We start from the raw sequence: 23,584 nt of genomic DNA on the forward strand, positions 1-23,584 counted from the left end.
AGCCGTTGAAATTATACAAGAATTGAATAATCATGTCATACACTATTAGTCAGTGGTAGTGTTGTCACTATACCGATATTTACCCAAATGTATTTTGATACATTTTGGTACTTTTCCATATTTTTCGAAATAAAGGGGACCACAAAAAATGGCATTCTTTGCTTTATATATATATATATATATATATATATATATATATATATATATATATATATATATATATATATATATATATATATATATTATATATATATATATGTATATATATATATATATATATATTATATATATATATGTATATAAGTGCCTTACCAAAGGCATGCGGTAAAAGTAAGCATGCGCTAATTATTTAAAACCTCTTCTCACTCCGGCACTTAGCAAAGGTATGCAGTAAAAATTTGAGTGAGATGTAAGCTTGGACCTTAAATCCTACTGAATATCCCTCAATCTTCTTCTCTTTATGCGATTTCAAATTATCGGTATTGAAATCAGCCTCCTCCATTTTGAAAATGATGACAGGGGTCACGAATTTGACCAGGCGGTAATACTAAGCATGCGCAAATTACTTTGGGAAGCGAGTTTGACCCGGCAGTAATTCAAGGCAGGCGCATACTATATGCCCTGCGGCAATTCAAGGAAATACGGTATATATACATACAAATACATACATATATATATATGTATATATATATATATATCTATATATATATATATATAGATATATATATATATATATATCTATCTATATATATATATAGATATATATATATATATATATATATATATGCATACATATACACACACATACTGTATATGTAGATGTATATATATACACACATACATACATACAAATACATATATACATATAATATATATATATGGGCGGCATAGCTCGGTTGGTAGAGTGGCCGTGCAGCAACTTGAGGGTTGCAAGTTCGATTCCCGCTTCCGCCATCCTAGTCACTGCCATTGTGTCCTTGGGCAAGACACTTTACCCACCTGCTCCCAGTGCCACCCACACTGGTTTAATGTAACTTAGATATTGGGGGTTTCACTATGTAAAGCGCTTTGAGTCACTAGAGAAAAGCGCTATATAAATATAATTCACTTCACTTCACTTCACATATACACACACATACTGTATATGTAGATGTATATATATACACACATACATACATACAAATACATATATACATATAAATATATATATATATACACAATGTGTGTATATATGTATATGTGTATATATACATGTGTGTATATATGTATGTATATGTGTATTATGTATGTATTTGTATGTATGTTTATGTATATATATATGTATGTATATATATAGTGTATGTATGTATATATGTGTGTAAATGTATGTATGTATGTATGTATATGTATACAGAATATATTATTTGGTGTTACCATTTAGTGGTCAATTTAACGTAAAATGTACTGTGCAATCTACTAATAAAAGTTTCAATCAATCAATCAATCCATTTTCTACCGCTTGTCCCAGCTAATTTATTATTACTATTTTTGTTGTTATAATAACAAGTATTGTTTTTATTATAATAATAAGAACAAAAATAGTATGTATACATACTATATACATGCCATTGTTATTGTTATCATTATTTTTGTTAATTCTATAGTAGTAAAAAATAGGAAAAAATCTAAAAAAATATAATTTATGATTTTTTTTAGACTTAGACTTACTTTTTATTGTCATTCAAATTTGAACTTTACAGCACAGATAAGAACGACATTTCGTTACATAAGCTCATTGTAGTGCAGGATAAAAAATGCAATAAGGTGCATTTATAATTAAATAAATATATATAAGTAATATATAAATATATATATATACAATAAATAGATTTATTTTTCCTTACTGAAATTAACATTTCAGTAAGGAAAATGAGTACATTTTATCAAATACATGCTGATTTTATTTCATAATAGCTGTACTAATACAAGCTGAATTCATAGTTAGAATAACGAATGCACAACGCCTTATAACATCAACTTGTAACGTCCACATGACAAATAGAGACGTGCACACACACTTTTTATATATAACAGGCAGGTAGGTCAACTGGCACACTTACAGAATGATTCAAGGTGTGTGCTCAAGGTTTAGGTCTTTTTTGTTCAGGTGCACAATGGGAACACTGTCAGCGTGGGAGTGGAAAGGAAGCAAACAGAACCCAAACGTGTCATAAGGCATTTATAGGGACAGGTCTGACCAGCTAACAAAAGTACCAAGGTTGAGCCTGGGGTCAGCACTCCTTAATCACACTGAGTAAAAGCAGCCCAATCTTATTAGTACAATCACAGTTCATTTTCAAGACTGCTTCGGCCTCGATAAATCTTGATTTCATTGGCGAGATCATTATCACCGTTTTGAAAAAAATATTTTTTCGACCCATGGATTTCTGTGTTTAGCTGATGATCATTCCCGCTATGACGGCTGGTAAATATCCAGTCAACACTCCGACATCCTCCTGAGACTAAATACAGATGCTGACCGTTTACTTATGTTAACCTGCAAATGAGTGTGCGAGTGATACCTCTTTGTAAACATGCATCATTGAAGACAGCACACTTTAGGCAGATTTTAAACCAGGGGTCGGGAACCTTTTTGGCTGAGAGAGCCATGAGAGCCAAATATCCATCTTCTTCCGCTTATCCGAGGTCGGGTCGCGGGGGCAACAGCCTAAGCAGGGAAACCCAGACTTCCCTTTCCCCAGCCACTTCGTCTAGCTCTTCCCGGGGGATCCCGAGGCGTTCCCAGGCCAGCCGGGAGACATAGTCTTCCCAACGTGTCCTGGGTCTTCCCCGTGGCCTCCTACCGGTTGGACGTGCCCTAAACACCTCCCTAGGGAGGCGTTCGGGTGGCATCCTGACCAGATGCCCGAACCACCTCATCTGGCTCCTCTCGATGTGGAGGAGCAGCGGCTTTACTTTGAGTTCCTCCCGGATGGCAGAGCTTCTCACCCTATCTCTAAGGGAGAGCCCCGCCACACGGCGGAGGAAACTCATATCGGCCGCTTGTACCCGTGATCTTATCCTTTCGGTCATGACCCAAAGCTCATGACCATAGGTGAGGATGGGAACGTAGATCGACCGGTAAATTGAGAGCTTGGCCTTCCGGTTCAGCTCCTTCTTCACCACAACGGATCGGTACAACGTCCGCATTACTGTCGATTTCACGATCCACTCTTCCCTCACTCGTGAACAAGACTCCTAGGTACTTGAACTCCTCCACTTGGGGCAGGGTCTCCTCCTCAACCCGGAGATGGCATTCCACCCTTTTCCGGGCGAGGACCATGAACTCGGACTTGGAGGTGCTGATTCTCATTCCGGCCGCTTCACACTCGGCTGCAAACCGATCCAGTGAGAGCTGAAGATCCTGGCCAGATGAAGCCATCAGGACCACATCATCTGCAAAAAGCAGAGACCTAATCCTGCGGTCACCAAACCGGAACCCCTCAACGCCTTGACTGCGCCTAGAAATTCTGTCCATAAAAGTTATGAACAGAATGGGTGACAAAGGAAAGCCTTGGCGGAGTCCAACCTTCACTGGAAATGTGTTCGACTTACTGCCGGCAATGCGGACCAAGCTCTGGCACTGATCGTACAGGGAGCGGACTGCCACAATAAGACAGTCCGATACCCCATACTCTCTGAGCACTCCCCACAGGACCTCCCGAGGGACACGGTCGAATGCCTTCTCCAAGTCCACAAAGCACATGTAGACTGGTTGGGCAAACTCCCATGCACCCTCAAGAACCCTGCCGAGAGTATAGTTCCACAGTTCCACGACCAGGACGAAAACCACACTGTTCCTCCTGAATCCGAGGTTCGACTATCCGGCGTAGCCTCCTCTCCAGTACACCTGAATAAACCTTACCGGGAAGGCTGAGGAGTGTGATCCCACGATAGTTGGAACACACCCTCGGGTCCCCCTTCTTAAAGAGAGGGACCACCACCCCAGTCTGCCAATCCAGAGGTACCGCCCCCGATGTCCACGCGATGTTGCAGAGTCTTGTCAACCAAGACAGCCCCACAGCATCCAGAGCCTTAAGGAACTCCGGGCGGGTCTCGTCCACCCCTGGGGCCTTGCCACCGAGGAGCTTTTTAACTACCTCAGCGACCTCAGCCCCAGAAATAGGAGAGTCCACCACAGATTCCCCAGGCACTGCTTCCTCATAGGAAGACGTGTTGGTGGGATTATTCTCGACTTCGCGCACTAGCTCAGGCTCTTTCCCCCCAGTGAGTTGACGTTCCACGTCCCAAGAGCTAGCTTCTGTAGCCGAGGATCGGACCACCAAGTGCCCTGCCTTTGGATGCCGCCCAGCTCACATTGCACCCGACCTCTATGGCCCCTGCTGTTAAAATATTGTTTTATATTTTGAATGATATTTTTAGCACTGTGATTACCAGCGGAATTATTCATTACTTATCGTGTTAAGCAATGTCAGCTAAGATTTATCTGAGAGGCAGATGCAGTCATCAAAAGAGCCACATCTGGCTCGAGAGCCATAGGTTCCCTACCCCTGTTTTAAACTATCGGAATAATACACTTGTTTAAAATCTGAATTTCCTGCCAAAGATGGCAACATTTGCAGTCACGATTGATGTCTTTTTGGTAGTTTATGTAAGGGGTTACCAATCACTGATCCACGGACCAGTACGGAACCACAAAAACTCCTGGGAAGCAGGTTGAAAAATAAATGCAGACCTATTGGATTATACACTGTCATTAGTCTTAATAGATAGATGTAACTTTTTGTTATATATTTACCTGTAAATGTCTTTTTTAAACCTTTTATTTGGTTTACAACAATAAAATGAAGTACAACAAAGTAAAACAAACACAAGTTAACATACATTTGAATAATATTCAGTCGTGGTCAAAAGTTTGCATACATTTGTAAAGGACATAATGTCACGGCTGTTTTGAGTTTCCATTAATTTCTATAACTCTTATTTTTTTGTGATAGAGTGATTGGAGCACATACTTGTTGGTCACAAAAACAGTCATGAATTTTAGTTCTTTTTTTAATTTATTATGGGTCTACTGAAAATGTTACCGAATGGGTCAAAAGTATACATGCAGCAATGTTAATATTTGGTTTCATGTCCCTTGGCAAGTTTCACTGCAATAAGACACTTTTGGTATCCATCCACAAGCTTCTGGTTGAATTTTTGACCACTCCTCTCTGTAAAATTGGTGCAGTTGGGCTAAATTTGTTGGTTTTCTGACATGGACTTGTTTCTTCAGCATTGTCCACACGTTTAAGTCAGGACTTTGGGAAGGCCATTCTAAAACCATAATTATAGCCATTCCTTTACCACTTTTCAGGTGTGTTTGTGGTCATTGTCCTTTGAACACCCAACTGCGCCCAAGACTCAACCTCTGGGCTGATGATTTCAGGTTGTCCTGAATAATTTGGAGTTAATCCTTTTTTATTGTCCCATTTACTCTCTGTAAAGCACCAGTTTCATTGGCAGCAAAACAGGGCCAGAGCATAATAATACCACCACCATGCTGGACAGTAGGAGTGGTGTTCCTGGGATTAAAGGCCTCACCTTTTCCCCTCCAAAAATATTGCTGGGTATTGTGACATCGCATGGACAAAGATAAGACCTTCTGGAGGAACGTTCTGTGGTCAGAGTTATAGAATTTATGGGAAACTCAAGACAACCATGAGATTATTTTCTTTACAAGTGTATGTAAACTTTTGACCACGACTGTATATTTATATTTAAATTAACATTTAATTTGGATTTTCTTAAATAATAATTGAAATGTTTATTAAAACATGATATTACATTTAGATAAAATAAAAATAAAAAAATGAAAAAAACAATTTGGCATTAAATACAGCTGATTGCATTTGGTTACATTAGCTTGAATAAATACAATTATTTTTACTGTTTTGTATATATATTTAGAAATGTTTTTGTCCGGCTTTCCCCTGACAGTTTGTTTGTGTTTTAGTTTTTTCCTCTGCATTTGTCTTGGTTTCCTCCTGTATGTGTAGTATTTCCTGTCAGCGCTCTTATTTTGTCTGTTTCCTGTGTTTCTCCCTGATTGGCACCAGGCCACACCTGGTGTCAATCAGCCCGGTCCTATTTGTATCTGCTTTTGTCCTCCATTCAGAGCTGGATTATTGTCATGTATTGTCGCTCCTGTCGTGTCGTACCGTGTCGTGTCTTTGCAGCGTAGCTGTAAGCTATATTTGTTAGATGTTTGTAGCCTACTCTTTTTTGTTCCCTGCTTCCAGTTTGTTTTCATATTACAAGTACGACTTCTGATTTCCTGCTCGCTACCCGCTAGCTTCCACGCTAGGCCCCTTTTTGTTTTTGCTCAGCCCGGTCCTATTTGTACCTGCTTTTGTCCTCCATTCAGAGCTGGATTATTGTCATGTATTGTCGCTCCTGTCGTGTCGTACCGTGTCGTGTCTTTGCAGCGTAGCTGTAAGCTATATTTGTTAGATGTTTGTAGCTTACTCTTTTTTGTTTCCTGCTTCCAGTTTATTTTCATATTACAAGTACAACTTCTGTTTTCCTGCTCGCTACCCGCTAGCTTCCACGCTAGACCCCTTTTTGTTTTTGCTAGCTTCCATGCTAAGTTCCTTTTGTTTTGTAGCTCCCATGCTAGCTCTCTTAGTTGGTTATCCGCCTTGTGCGCACTTTTTGTTTCTACCCTTTGTTTGGTTCTGTTCTAGTATTTTATATTAACACCATGTTTCCTTATTCAATGCCTGCCTCCTTCTCTGCATCTTGGGGTTGGTCCCAAACCAACTCTGACAGTTTTGTCTTTTTGAAATTAACGAAATAAAGTATTATACAGTCAAGTATTTTTACCATGTAGTGTCCATACGTTATTCAAAATAGTGATAGAACCCAGGTAATTATCTCAATAATAGCAATGATAATTTATGTGGTGTCTGGTTAGAGCATGCAGGTAAATATTCTGTCTCACTTTACAACTTAAACACTGCACTTATAGAAGATAGAACGAGATGTACTGTACCTGTGGCCTGAAGAAAATATCTCAACAAAACCTCAACCCCGCCGCAGTTTTTTACTCCAGTATTTATTTGACCATTATGTTCAATCGTCGCCCATAAAAGACACTTGGCAGCATCGTCCTCTGAACATCGGCGTGAGCCACTTAAGTAGACCACTGGGCGGATTCTATCTTCCCTTCCAACTCAATAAATACAGGCAGTTTAGTAAGGATGCAGCAGCCTTTTCAGAGGTATCATCTTAAACGGGAACATTATCACCAAACCTATGCAAGCGTCAATATATACCTTGATGTTGCAGAAAAGAGACCATGTATTTTTTTAACCGATTTCCAAACTCTAAATCTGTGAATTTTGGCAAATTAAACACCTTTCTGTTTATCAGTCTTGTAGCGATGACGTCAGAACGTGACGTCATCGAGGTAACACACCCGCCATTTTCATTTTCACATTACAAACACCGGGTCTCAGCTCTGTTATTTTCCGTTTTTTCGACTATTTTTTGGAACCTTGGAGACATCATGCCTCGTCGGTGTGTTGTCGGAGGGTGTAACAACACTAACAGGGAGGGATTCAAGTTGCACCACTGGCAAGAAATCTGCTGCCAGACTCCCATTGAATGTGCCAGAGTGTCTGCACATTTTACCGGCGATGCTAAGACAGACATGGCACAGAGATGTATGGATAACCTGCAGATGCATTTGCAACGATTAAGTCAACAAAATCACAAAGGTGAGTTTTGTTGATGTTGTTGACTTATGTGCTAATCAGACATATTTGGTCGCAGCATGACTGCCAGCTAATCAATGCTAACATGCACGCTAATCGATGCTAACATGCTATTTACGCTAGCTGTATGTACATTTGAAACTAGATACCCACATTTAATGCGAAACAAACACTTACCAATCGACGGATTTAAGTTGCTCCAATGTCACAAGATGTGAAAGTCCTGATCGTTTGGTCCGCACATTTTACTGGCGATGCTAATAAGGCAGCCATGCTATGGGCCACTTCATTAGGTACACCCATGCTATGGCCGAATAGCGTCAATAGCTATTCGCTCAATAGCTTCAATTTATTCTTTAATTTCGTTTTCGCTATCTGCCTCCATACTCCGACCATCTGTTTCAATACATGCGTAATCTGTTGAATCGCTTAAACCGCTGAAATCCGAGTCTGAATCCGAGCTAATGTCGCTATATCTTGCTGTGGTAACCGCCATGTTGTTTGTATTGGCAGCCCTGTATGACGTCACAGGGAAATGGACAGTCGCATCGCTAATAGCGAAAATCAAGAACTTTACAGCTTTTTTTAGGGATATTCCGGGAGGTGTAAAATTTTGAAAAAAACTTCAAAAAATAAAACAAGCCACTGGTAACTGATTGTTATTGTTTTTAACCCTTTTGAAATTGTGATAATGTTCCCCTTTAAATATTCTGCCTGGGATACTGTAATGTTTGAAAAAATTGTTTGTCTTATGTAACATTCATAGGTAGCACACATTAAACTAAAGCCTGAGCAACCTCTCTGTCAGCAGAGGCAAGGATAAAGTCGAAGCATAACCGGGACTTGTTGTGAAAAAGCTACTTCTGAACTCCAAATGATTAAGCACTTTGCTGACAGAGGCAACGGTTTGGTTGCTGCAGGATTAGGTCTCTGCTTTTTGCAGATGATGTGGTCCTGATGGCTTCATCTGACCAGGATCTTCAGCTCTCACTGGATCGGTTCTCAGCCGAGTGTGAAGCAACCGGGATGAGAAACAGCACCTCCAAATCCGAGTCCATGGTTCTCGCCCGGAAAAGGGTGGAGTGCCATCTCCGGGTTGGAAAGGAGACCCTGCTCCAAGTGGAGGAGTTCAAGTACCTCAGAGTTTTGTTCACGAGTGAGGGAAGAGTGGATCGTGAGATCGACAGGTGCATCGGTGCGGCGTCTTCAGTAATGCGGACGCTGTCTCGATCCGTTGTGGTGAAGAAGGAACTGAGCCGGAAGGCGAAGCTCTCAATTTACCGGTCGATCTACGTTCCCATCCTCAACTATGGTCATGAGCTTTGGGTTATGACCGAAAGGACAAGATCACGGGTACAAGCGGCCGAAATGAGTTTCCTCCGCCGAGTGGCAGGGCTCTTTCTTATTGATAGGGTGAGAAGCTCTGTCATCCGGGAGGAACTCAAAGTAAAGCCGCTGCTCCTTCACATCGAAAGGACCCAGATGAGGTGGTCCGGACATCTGCTCAGGATGCCACGCGAAGGCCTCCCTAGGGAGGTGTTTAGGGCACGTCCAACCGGTAGGAGGCCACGGGGAAGACCCAGGATACGTTCGGAAGACTATGTCTCCCGGCTGGCCTGGGAACGCCTCAGGATCCCCCGGGAAGAGCTGGACGAAGTGGCTGGGGAGAGAGAAGTCTGGGCTTATCTGCTTAGGATGCTGCCCCCGCGACCCGACCTCGGATAAGCGGAAGAAGATGGATGGATGGCAACGAAAAGTTCAATATATGTCAGGGACCCCAAATACAACAAAAACTCGGTCGAGAAATTTTAATATCTGATGCCCAAATGAACAAGCACTTTGGCGACGGAGGTAAGAAAAAGCTCAATATCAGTAAGAAACTTAAAGGCCTACTGAAACCCACTACTGCAGACCACGCAGTCTGATAGTTTATATATCAATGATGAAATATTAACATTGCAACACATGCCAATACGGCCTTTTTAGTTTACTAAATTACAATTTTAAATTTCCCGGGATTTTCTTGTTGAAAACGTCGCGAAATGATGAAGTGTACGCGTGACGTCACGGACTGTAAGGAAATATAAGCGCTGCGCACACACAGCTAAAAGTCGTTTGCTTTAATGGCATAACTACACAGTATTGTGGACATCTGTGTTGCTGAATCTTTTGCAAATTGTTCAATTAATAATGGAGAAGTCAAAAAGATGGAGTTGGGAAGCTTTAGCCTTTAGCCACACAAACGCACGGTGTTTCCTTGTTTAAAATTCCCGGAGGTGAAGCTTTACTATGGATCAGAGCGGTCAAGCGAACATGGATCCCGACCGAATGTCAACCAGCAGTTTTCGGAGAGAAAATTGTGGTAAAAAGTCGCCACTTACCGGAGATCAGCTAAGCTTGTGCCGTCCATACAGCTGCCGTCGACTTCCCTCAGACACTGAGGTCAAGACACCCGTGGACAAACCCCTCCGACTATCAGGTACTATTAAACTCACTAAAACACTAGCAACACAATACAAAGATAAGGGATTTCCCAAAATTATCCTAGTAAATGTGTCTAAAAACATCTGAATCCGTCCCAATGCAATCGCCTTTTCTTTTTTAAATTTTGATTTATTTACTTTTTTTTTTTTTCTAGCCCTTCGCTATCAATATCCTCAAACACGAATCTTTCATCCTCGCTGAAATTAATGGGGAAATTGTCGTTTTCTCGTTCCGAATAGCTCTTTTTGTTGGAGGCTCCCATTAAAAACAATGTAAGAATGTGAGGAGCCATCAACATGTGACGTCATCGTCTGCGACTTCCGATAAAGGCAAGGCTTTTCTACTAGCGACCAAAAGTTGCGAACTTTATCGTTGATGTTCTCTACTAAATCCTTTCAGCAAAAATATGGCAATATCGCGAAATGATCAAGTATGACAGATAGAATGGACCTGCTATCCCCATTTATATAAGAACATCTCATTTCAGTAGGCCTTTAATTCAGTACATCAAACAAGAATGGAAATAATTCCACTAGAAAAGCTTCAAAAAGTGTTCTCCTCAGTCCCTAAACGTTTAATGAGTGTTGTTAAAAGAAAAGGCCATGTAGCACAGTGGTAAAAATGCCCCTGTGCCGATTGCAAAATTCTAAGTTAATGATTATTTGCAAGAAAAACATACGTTTCTCAGTTTGAACATTAATTTTCTTGTCTTTGTAGTCTATGCAATTGAATATAAATTGATTGGATTTGCAAATAATTTTTTCTTCCGTTTCCATTTCCAATTTACACAACGTGCCAACTTCACTGGTTTTGGCTTTTGTATATTGAACAAGATTCATAATTAATTTCATAATTCTGTTAGAAACAAAACTAAAATGTGTGTTATTGCTAACGTGCTGCCATGCATGTTCTTGCTGCAGAGACCATTGGGTCTGATGGGATTACACAAAGAGACACTTCATTATACCCTTTGGACGCTCTGAATTTCCAATTTTTCCAGCAGCAATTTACACTCCGACCATGATATCGGCGCAGTCGTGGTGTTGGCCCCGCCCCCCCTCGACCTCTGCCCTCTCGGAGAGGCAGGCGATAGTGTGTTTCCTGATTAACGACCATCTTGACGACACAGATGACTTCAGCTGCAGCACCTTGTCCTCCCAAAAGTGAGGTGACAGTCTCCTGGGCTCTTTATGGAAATGAAGTGCACAACACAGCCAATTAGACCCGCATTATTTAGAACGACTCATCTTGCTTTTTTCACCACCGAAAGAGACACCCGTGCAAATTAATGTGAAGTCGAAGTACATTTAGAACTCTGGACATTAAAAGCGTCGTGATGAAAGATCCTATATTGGGCTTTTTTTTTCTAGTTTTAAATTGTAGTTGCCAAATAAAATCTATTTTCGACGCTGGAATTTAGATGGTTTAAAAGTGCTTTTCGTAAGACGTTCTGGGAAAATGCTTTAATTGCTAACGAGCCATTTGTCCAGATATCTGCAAGAAATGTCAGTGTGAACTTTATCTAAACTGCACTTTAATGATACACTGTAACTCTGCCAATTTACGTGTTGCCAATCAACCTATCCCCAGGTGCATGTTTTTGGAGGCGCATACTCTACACAGAAATATGCTGGCTTTTGAACTTTGCGTCGATAACAGTCTGGATGGTTCGCTTCCCCTTTAGTCCGAATGACACGATGTCGAATATTTCCAAAAACAATATGAAATGTGGACTCGTCAGACCACAGAACACTTTTCCACTTTGCATTAGTCCATCTTAGATGATCTCGGGCCCAGAGAAGCCGGCAGCGTTTCTGGATGTTGTTGATAGATGGCTTTCGCTTTGCATAGTAGAGCTTTAACTTGCACTTACAGATGTAGCGACGAAGTGTATTTAGTGACAGTGGTTTTCTGAAGTGTTCCTGAGCCCATGTGGTGATATCCTTTAGATGTCGGTTTTTGATACAGTGCCGTCTGAGGGATCGAACGTCCCGGTCATTCAATGTTGGTTTGCGGTTTACATGGCATGATTTCTCCAGATTCTCTGAACCTTTTGATGATATTATGGGCCGTACATGTTGAAATCTCAAAATTTCTTGCAAATGCACTTTGAGAAACGTTGTTCTTAAACTTGTACCTCGCCCCATCCTTTCTTGTGAAAGACTGAGCATTTTTTGAGAAGCTGTTTTTATACCCAATCATGGCACCCACCTGTTCCCAATTAGCCTGCACACCTGTGGGATGTTCTAAATAAGTAATTGATGAGCATTCCTCAACTTTATCAGTATTTCTTTGTCACGTGTTGCTGGCATCAAATTCTAAAGTTAATGATTATTTGCAAAAAAAAAAAAAAAAAATGTTTATCAGTTCGAACATCAAATATGTTGTCTTTGTAGCATATTCAACTGAATATGGGTTGAAAAGGATTTGCAAATCATTGTATTCCATTTATATTTTCATCTAACACAATTTCCCAACTCATATGGAGACGGGGTTTGTAAATATACCTACAAACGAGGCATAATGATGCAATATGTAACGTACATCTAGCCTCAATAGCATGTTAGCATCGATTAGCTTCTAGTCATGCAGTGACCAAACATGCCTGATTAGCACTCCAACAAGTCAATAACGTCAACAAAGCACACCTTTGTGCATTCACGCACAGCATAAAAGGTTTGGTGGACAAAATGAGACAAAGAAGGAGTGGCATAAACATGGTACAACATTTAAAACCTGTGTGTCGCTGCCTGTTAAAGGGGAACATTATCACAATTTCAAAAGGGTTAAAAACAATTAAAATCAGTTCCCAGTGGCTTGTTATATTTTTTGAAGTTTTTTTCAAAATTTTACCGGTCCCGTAATATCCCTAAATAACGCTTTAAAGTGCCTTATTTTCGCTATCTTCGAAACCACTATCCATTTTCCTGTGACGTCATACAGTGCTGCCAATGTAAACAAACAATGGGAATACCACAGCAAGATATAGCGACGATAGCTCGGATTCAGACTCGGATTTCAGCGGCTTAAGCGATTCAAAAGATTACGCCTGTATTGAAACAGATGGTTGGAGTATGAAAGTATCGAAGAAGAAACTGAAGCTATTGAGGGAATAGCTATTGACGCTATTCATAGCCATAGCATGGCCGAATAGCTGCGTTAGCATCGCCAGTAAAATGTGCGGACCAAACGATCAGGACTTTCGCCTTTTGTGACACTGGAGCAACTTAAATCTGTCGATTGGTAAGTGTTTTTTTTGGCATTAAATGTGGGTGGAAGGAAACGTAATATAGTTGCAAATGCATCTGCAGGTTATCCATACATCTCTGTGCCATGTCTGCTTTAGCACCGCCGGTAAATAGCATGTTAGCATCAATTAGCATAGCATGTTAGCATCGATTAGCTGGCAGTCAACATCAACAAAACTCACCTTTGTGATTTCGTTAACTTTATCGTTGCAAATGCATCTGCAGGTTATCCATACATCTCTGTGCCATGTCTGCTTTAGCACCACCGGTAAATAGCATGTTAGCGTCGATTAGCGTAGCATGTTAGCATCGATTAGCTGGCAGTCACGCTGCGACCAAATATGTCTGATTAGCACATAAGTCAACATCAACAAAACTCACCTTTGTGATTTTATTGACTTTATTGTTGCAAATGCATCTGCAGGTTATCCATACATCTCTGTGCCATGTCTGTCATCGCCGGTAAAATGTGGAGACTCTCTGGCACATTCAATGGGGGTCTGGCGGCAGACACTTTCGCATCTTCGGGCCAGTGGTGCAACTTGAATCCCTCCCTGTTAGTGTTGTTACACCCTCCGACAACACACCGACGAGGCATGATGTCTCCAAGGTTCCAAAAAATAGTCGAAAAAACGGAAAATAACAGAGCGGAGACCCAATGTTTACAATGTGTTGAAAATGAAAATGGCGGCTGTATTACCTCGGCGACGTCACATTCTGAAGTCATCGCCTCCAGAACAATAAACAGAAAGGCGTTTAATTCGCCAAAATTCACCCATTTAGAGTTTCGGAAATCGGTTAAAAAAATATGTGGTCTTTTTTCTGCACCATCAAGGTATATATTGACGCTTACATAGGTCTGGTGATAATGTTCCCCTTTAAAGAATGTGATATAAAAATGGTGATTCTTTTTGGATTTCCTTGCACTTGTTTACAGTTTAGTCAGGGGACAAAATTTTCCCACCTGTTTGTACCGGCGGTGAAAACAGGAATTAAGCATCTGCATAAGATCTTTTCACTCCACCAACTAAAAGATCGGGACTCTTATAGCCTGATACGCTGTCTTAATTTCCCCTTTCTCTGGTCACCGCAGTGAGCGACGGTATTAAGGAACCGGGAGGAGGGTCTTTTTTTTTTTCTAAGTCTCTGCGCAAGAATACATTGTGGAAGTTGCAAAGGGCAGAGTCTCTAGGAAATCTACTCTTTCTTTGGGAAAAATGTCACGGCAGAGATAGGAGATTGGCACCACAAAGAAGCCCAAATAGCACGGGCTGCTACGCATTGTCACACGAGATTTGGGCTGAGACATTGACTTTTGTTCCGCGACGGGCTGGCCCCTGAAAGGGAGACGGGAGGTGTAAAAAATTGGGGGTCCCCCGTCCCCCGCCCCAGTTACACTTTGCCTATCTGCAACGCAAGGACTGTAACGTCACAATTCCTTGCGACAGTGTTAGATAAATATGGATACAACTCACCGTATTAGGCAGTTATCAGAGTCCGTTTGAGAGGATTACGGCCCTGATTTCCAACTTTTCCCACAACTTCTGCCTTCCCCTCGATTAACAAAAAGGTCTCGTGTATTTTATGCGGGGTTACTCCCTCGGCCACCTAATAGGATTATGAATAATTTCGACAAATTTTTACAAAAATACAAATCACATGGCCCGACTTAAGAGTTTGCTAATAATGTCTCCATAGCTGATAGATCAAAGCAAGGTGCGGCGACTGCAGAGCCAGGCAGTAGGTTGACCCCGGTCAGGCATTTTTAATGAAAGGGTTAATCTCCTGAGAAGTGACCATTCAGGAGCAAGCAGTGTGACCAAATGGAAAATTCGGGTCTTGGATAAGAGCAAGAATGGTCTTATTGAGAGTGCGGGTTGGTTACTGCGGTTGGACTGCATGTGGTGCTGTTTTGTGGAACCATCATGGATCCTAAAGGGACCTCTGGAAATTCTTATGGTACGACTGTAAATGCTGAACGGGATATTCATTTACCAAAAATGGCAAAAAGAATATTAGACTTAGACTTCCTTTTATTGTCATTTAAATTTGAACTTTAGAGTACAGATACGAGCAATGCTTCGTTTCATTAGCTCGTTGTATAAAAAAGCAATAATGTGCAGATATGAATAAATAAATTACTGTACACTTTAGTATGGGGAACATAGTCACCATTAATTAGTTGCTTTTTAACATGCAAATTAGTAACATATTGGCTTTAAATTAGTCATTATTAAGTACTTATTAATACCTAATTCTGCATGGCCTTATTATAACCCTAACCCTCTAACCCTCTAACTCTAACCCTAATCCCAAACCTTTAACCCTAACCCTGACCCCAAACCTTAACCAAATACTACTCTAATAATAGTAATAATGATAATAAAATTCTCTAACCCAGTGGTTCTCAACCTTTTTTCAGTGATGTACCCCCTTGAACATTTTTTTAATTCAAGTACCCCGTAATCAGAGCAAAGCATTTTTGGTTGAAAAAAAGAGATAAAGAATTAAATACAGCACTATGTCATCAGTTTCTGATTTATTAAATTGTATAACAGTGCAAAATATTGCTCATTTGTAGTGGTCTTTCTTGAACTATTTGGAAAAAAGATATAAAAATAACTAAAAACTTGTTGAAAAATAAACAAGTGATTCAATTATAAATAAAGATTTCTACACATTAAAGTAATCATCAACTTAAAGTGCCCTCTTTGGGGATTGTAATAAAGATCCATCTGGATTCATGAACTTAATTCCAAACATTTCTTCACAAAAAAATTAATCTTTAACATCAATGTTTATGGAACATCTAGCTGTCGACACTGAATATTGCATTGTTGTATTTTTTTTTCACAGTTTATGAACTTACATTCATATTTTGTTGAAGTATTATTCAAAATAAATATATTTATAAGGGATTTTTGAATTGTTGCTATTTTTAGAATATTTAAAAAAAATGTCACGTACCCCTTGGCATACCTTCAAGTACCCCCATTTGAGAACCATTGCTCTAACCACTAGGTCACCTAATCAGTGGCTTAGTGGTTAGAGTGTCCGCCCTGAGATCGGTAGGTTGTGAGTTCAAACCCCGGCCGAGTCATACCAAAGACGATAAAAATGGGACCCATTACCTCCCTGCTTGGCACTCAGCATCAAGTTTGATGTATTTCATCAAGAATTGGGGGTTAAATCACCAGAAATGATTCCCGGGCGCTGCTGCTCCCCTCACCTCCCAGGGGGTGATCAAGGCGATGGGTCAAATGCAGAGAATAATTTTTCCACACCTAGTGTATGGGTGACTATCATTGGTACTTCAACTTAAACTTTTAAATAACTCTAAATTAAAGGCCTACTGAAACCCACCACTACCCACCATGCAGTCTGATAGTTTATATATCAATGATGAAATATTAACATTGTAACACATGCCAATACGGCTTTTTTAGTTTACTAAATTGCAATTTTAAATTTCCCGGGACTTTTTTCTTGAAAACGTCGCGAAATGATGACGTGTACGCGTGACGTCACGGGCTGTTATGAATATGAGCGCTGCACACACACACACAGCTAAAAGTCGTCTGCTTTAATGGCATAATTACACAGTATTTTGGACATCTGTGTTGCTGAATCTTTTGCAATTTGTTCAATTAATAATGGAGAAGTCAAAGTAGAAAGATGGAGTTGGGAAGCTTTAGCCTTTAGCCACACAAACACACGGTGATTCCTTGTTTAAAATTCACAGAGGTGAAAATTTACTATGGATCACAGCGGACATGGATCCCGACCACATGTCAACCAGCAGGTTTCGGTGAGAAAATTCTGGTTAAAAAGTTGCTTCTTACCGGATATCAGCTGAGCTTGTGCCGTCCATACAACTGCCATCGACTTTCCCGAGACACTGCGTGTCAACACCCGGCCGTGGACGTACACTTCCGACTATCAGGTACTGTTAAACTCACTAAAACACTAGCAACACAACAGAAAGATAAGGGATTTCCCAGAATTATCCTAGTCAATGTCTCTAAAAACATATGAATCCGTCTCAATGCAACGCGATTGTAATCGCGTTTTATTTTTTTTTTCTAGTCCGTCGCTATCAATATCCTCAAACACGAATCTTTCATCCTCGCTCAAATTATTGGGGACATTTTTGTTTTTTTGTTCTGAATAGCACTTTTTGTTGCAGGCTCCCATTAAAATCAATGTGAATATGTGAGGAGCCATCAACATGTGACGTCATCGTCTGCGACTTCCGGTAGAGGCAGGGCTTTTCTCCAGTTGCAAACTTTATCGTGGATGTTCTCTACTAAATCCTTTCAGCAAAAATATGGCAATATCGCAAAATGATCAAGTATGAAACATAGAATGGACCTGCTATCCCCGTTTAAATAAGAAAATCTAATTTCAGTAGGCCTTTAAGTCTTTGTTGCTTAGAATATGTTCCCGTAGTGTCCAAATAACTCAAAATTAAGTCTTTGTTACTTGTAATATGTTCCCATACTAAAGTGTTACCAGATAAATATATTGCACTTTTGCATATGTGTCCACGTTTATGGATGTACCCTATTTTTCAGATTATAAATCGCAGTTTTTTTTCCTAGTTTGGTGCAACATATACTCCGGAGCGACTTATGTGTGAAAATATTAACACATTACCGTAAAATATTAAATAATATTATTTATCTCATTCGCGGAAGAGACGAAGAAAATGTCAGCAATCGTCACACACACGTCAACCTATAAGAATTCGGCGGGGGAGGGTCATGGCAGAGGTGCATTGTGGGTCATGGGATGCTAATTGCTATATGCTATATGCTACTGCCGCAGCTATTAAAATGGATCATTTCATCGTTGGCGGAAACTTATAAAAACTGAGAAGGGCTGAACCAAAATGGCACCGAAAAGGAAATCATGTACTGCAGATTACAAGCTGGACATAGTGAAATATGCAGCAGAAAACGACAAGAGGAAGCGGCGCATACCTTTGGAGTTGGCAGAGTTGTTTAGAAACGACATCGAGGAAGAAGATTTCATGGGATTTATCGATTAGGAGTGACAGATTGTTTGGTAAACGTATAGCATGTTCTATATGTTATAGTTATTTGAATGACTCTTACCATAATATGTTACGTTAACATACCAGGCACCTTCTCAGTTGTTATTTAAGCGTCATATAACGTACACTTATTCAGCCTGTTGTTCACTATTCTTTATTTATTTTAAATTGCCTTTCAAATGTCTATTCTTGGTGTTGGATTTTATCAAATAAATTTCCCCCAAAAATGTGACTTATACTCCAGTGCGACTTATGTATGTTTGTTTCCTTCTTTATTATGCATTTTCGGCCGGTGCGACGTATATATTCCGGAGCGATTTATAATCCGAAAAATCGATATGTTATATTGTCTTTATAATACAGCGAGGTATTCCGTTTTTGGGGGGAGAATTAAGGGAATTATTATGATGCGTTCAATAGTCTTATGGCCTGAGGGATAAACTGTTACAGATTAATTGGAAGCAGAAAAATGGAAAAATTTAGGCAAAGAAAAATCAAATATGGAAACTAAAAAAAAAATATATCTAACTAAAGCAGTGGTTGTCAAACTTTTTTCACCAAGTACCACCTCAAAAACACTTGGCTCTCCAACTACCACCGTGATGACCAATACTAAAATGCTGTAGTGTAGCAAGTAACGTTGTACCCATACCAATATTAACATGTACGCTTCTGTTCAAATGTAATAATCACTTATTCTTCTGTTGTTTGATACTTTACATTAGTTTGTTCTCTTGTTTTGAATGCAACGCAACCGCAATATAAGCTACTGCAAATGTTATTCCGACAAAGTCCCTGGACAAGTCACCACCTCATCGCAGGCCCAACACAGACGCACAACATTCACACTAATATTCCCCAAAAATGTGCTAGTAAAAATGTAGGTTTGAGGGTAGGATCTGTTTTATAGGCCTACTGAAATGAGATTTTCTTATTTAAACGGGGATAGCAGGTCCATTCTATGTGTCATACTTGATCATTTCGCGATATTGCCATATTTTTGCTGAAAGGATTTAGTAGAGAACATCGACGATAAAGTTCGCAACTTTTGGTGCTGATAAAAAAGCCTTGTCTTTACCGGAAGTCGCAGACGATGACGTCACAAGGGTGAGGGCTCCTCACGTCCTCACATTGTTTTTAATGGGAGCCTCCAGCAGCAAGAGCTATTCGGACCGAGAAAATGACAATTTCCCCATTAATTTGAGCGAGGATGAAAGATTCGTGGATGATGATAATGATAGCGAAGGACTAGGAAAAAAAGAATAATAATAAAATAAAATAAAAAGCGACGGCTCCAGGCGGCGGCAGTGTGAGCGTATCAGATGTAATTAGACACATTTACTAGGATAATTCTGGAAAATCCCTTATCTGCTTATTGTTTTAATAGTGTTTTAGTGAGATTGTAAAGACATACCTCGAGGTCGGATGGCTGCGGTGAACACGCAGTGTCTCAGAGCTGCCTTTTAAACAGCTACTGCAGGAGGACGAATAGTCCAATGATGTCTCCGGTAAAACATACATTACAATTTTCCCATCCAAGAACATGCTAGTTGACGTAGAGAAACATGTTCGCTTGACCGCTCTGTGTTAAAAACAAAGAAACACCGGTGCTAAAGACAGCTGCAATCCACCGCTTTCCACCAACAGCATTCTTCTTTATAGTCTCCATTATTAATTGAACAAAATGCAAAATATTCAACAACACAGATGTCCAAATTACTGTGTAATTATGCAATGATAAGAGACGACTTTTAGCCGTAACTGGTGCTGAGCTAATATTTCCTGACAGTCCGTGACGTCACGCGCACGCGTCATCATTTCGCGACGTTTTCATCAGGATACCTCGCGGGAAATTTAAAATTGCAATTTAGTAAACTAAAAAGGTCGTATTGGCATGTTTTGCAATGTTAATATTTCATCATTGATATATAAACTATCAGACTGCGTGGTCGCTAGTAGTGGGTTTCAGTATGACTTTAAACACACAAATTAAAGGAAATATCGCCACACTTTGATAGTCCTTTCCCAACACGACCGCCACCCTCAAGGGCCAGGGGCCTTTTAATTGGCACACTTCCGAACTGTAATTTTTTTTTAATTGCTCGGAGACACTTAAAAGAAATCATTGCACATGTAATAATATCTTTAATTGTGCGTCGCGCTCCAGGGACGCCACAAAAGCCTCGGATCAATGGAAGGAAAGCTGGTAGGGATTAATTTTTTTTTTTTTTTCCCTTTCCTTTTCTGGAGGTAATGACAGGGAGGCAAAGCTTGGCTGGTGACATGGAAGGCACAACTTGCCATTCCTATTGTCTCTGCGCCACCTAATTGGGCCAAATGCAGTTAGCCCCCCCCCCCCGCACCCCCTCCAAGGCAGAGGCTGTCGAGGTGGTGATTAATGAAGCCTCCAGTCATGTAACCTGATAAAAAGAAAAGAAAGACATGGGAGGGTGAGGGGAGGGGGATCAGCCTGCTGTTTTTCCTGTTGTTTTTCGTTTTCCTCAAAAACGATACGGTCCAACCGTCCAACCAACGGGCGCAAAAACATTTAGATGCAGTAGAAAATCTCAAAGACATTGATTTATTTAAGGGTGAATTATTACCATCAACATTGATTATTTCAAACAATGGACAGTAGCAGCGATCAAACAGGTTTATCTGTTGTTTTTTCCCCTAGCATTCTGCTTTCTCGTCAAACACACCATCAGCAGCCTGTCCATTATTAAATGAATACATCTCCACCGTTTAGATCATGGGCGTCAAAAGTGCGGCCATGGTTGGATTAAAATAATATTTGTGAAATATTTCTTCAAACCTATTATGATTAAAATTCCCCAAAAAATATTCTGGCAAATCTAGAAAATCTGTAAAATCAAATTTAAATCTTATTTCAAAGTCTTTTGAATTTCTTTTAACATTTTTGTTCTTGAAAATCTAAAAGAAATATTTATTTGTCTTTGTTAGAAATATAGCTTGGTCCAATTTGTTATATATTCTAACAAAGTGTAGATTGGATTTTAATCCATTTAAAACATGTCATCAAAATTCTAAAACTAATCTTAATCAGGAAAAATTACTAATGATGTTCCATAAATTATTTTTTTAATTTTTGCAAAAAGATTCGAATTAGCTAGTTTTTTGCCTCATTTTTTTCGGTTGAATTTTGAATTTTAAAGAGTTGAAATTGAAGATAAACTATGTTTCAAAATTAAATTAAATTTTTTTTCACGTTTTCTCCTCTTTTAAACCGTTCAATTAAGTGTTTTTTTCATCATTTATTCTCTACAAAAAACCTGCCGTAAAGGTTTAGATCATGGGCGTCAAAAGTGCGGCCAGGTTTTATCCGGCCCGCCGAATGAGTTTTGCGAAGTAAAAAAATGAGCCGAGATTTTTGAATGAAAGAAAGCGCTCTTCTAAATGTGTCCACGAAATGTCACAATAATCTATGTAGATCAGGGGTAGGGAACCAAGGGCTCTAGAGCCAGATGTGGCTCTTTTGATGACTGCATCTGGCTCTCAGATAAATCTTAGCTGACATTGCTTAACACGATAAGTAATGAATAATTCCGCTGGTAATTACAGTGTTAAAAATGACGTTCAAATTATATAACATTGTCATTCATTTTAATCCAACCATCCATTTTCTATCCCGCCTGTTCAAGAAGTTTGTCAGGCTTGCCCCTGACAGTTTGTCTATGTTTTAGTTTTTTCCTCTGCATTTGTCTGTTTCCTGTGTTTATTATTTCCTGTCTTTTAGTTCCTGTCAAGTGCTCTTAATTTGTCAGCTTCCTGTCTTGTTCCCGGAGTGCTGTGTTCCTTCTCAGTGTGTTTAGTATTTCCTGTCCTTAGTTCCTGTCTAGTGTTGTTGTTTTGTCAGCTTCCTGTCTTGTTCCCTGAGTGCCATGTTCCCCTTCAGCTGCGGCTGATTGGCATCTGGCCACACCTGTTGCCAATCAGCCGGCTCCTATTTGTACCTCCTTTGTCTTGTGTCAGTTGCTGGATTATTGTATTGTCATTTGTATTGTCGTTGCCTCATGTCGCTCTTGTTGTGCTACCTGTCGTTTTGTTACAGCTATTACCTGTCATGCTACATCTTGTCCCGGTCGCCGTAGCGGTAAGCTGATTTGTTAGCCATAGCTATTTCCAGTTTTTCTGTTTGTGATCCTTTAGCTTCCATGCTAAAGTTCATTTTTGTTTCTTGTTAGCTTCTATGCTAAAGGCCTTTTGTTTTTTATCCGCCCACATGCGCGCTTTTGGTTTGAACCCTTTGTTTGGTTTTGTCTTAGTATTTATATTAAAATCATGTTTGCTTACTCCATGCCTGCATCCATCTCTGCATCTTGGGGTTAGACAGCAAATAACCCTGACAAAGTTGCAATAATGGGAAGAAGTATTATATTCATTATTGGTTAGCTTTAGAATAACAATGTTATTAAAAAGAATAGGAGACTTGTTATACTCTAAAAATGTTGGTCTTACTTAAAAATGCACGCATTTAGTTGTATTCAGTGTTAAAAAATATTATGTGGCTCTCACGGTAATACATTTTGAAATATTTGGCTTTCATGGCTCTCTCAGCCAAAAAGGTTCATGACCCCTGATGTAGATGAAGCTATGTAAAAAAAAACAAAAAAAAAACACGTTAGTCCACCAGTTGAGGAAAATGAGCATACTACATAAATAACATCCTTTTTTTTTATTTTGATGGATACAAAATGAACATCAATGAGTTGACTGATGAACATTATCACATCATTTCTTGAGAAAGTATAAAAAAACGACAAATAAAGATAGAATACTCTTACCCGCAACATGTACCGTATTTTTCGGACTATAAGTCGCAGTTTTTTTCATAGTTTGGCCGGGGGTGCGACTTATACTCAGGAGCGACTTATGTGTAAAATTATTAACACACTACCGTAAAATATCAAATAATATTATTTAGCTCATTCACCTAAGAGACTAGACTTATAAGATTTCATGGGATTTAGCGATTAAGAGTGACAGATTGTTTGGTAAACGTTTAGCATGTTCTA

The sequence above is a fragment of the Nerophis ophidion genome, linkage group LG03 (assembly GCF_033978795.1).
Source record: "Nerophis ophidion isolate RoL-2023_Sa linkage group LG03, RoL_Noph_v1.0, whole genome shotgun sequence".
Classification (NCBI taxonomy): Eukaryota; Metazoa; Chordata; class Actinopteri; order Syngnathiformes; family Syngnathidae; genus Nerophis; species Nerophis ophidion.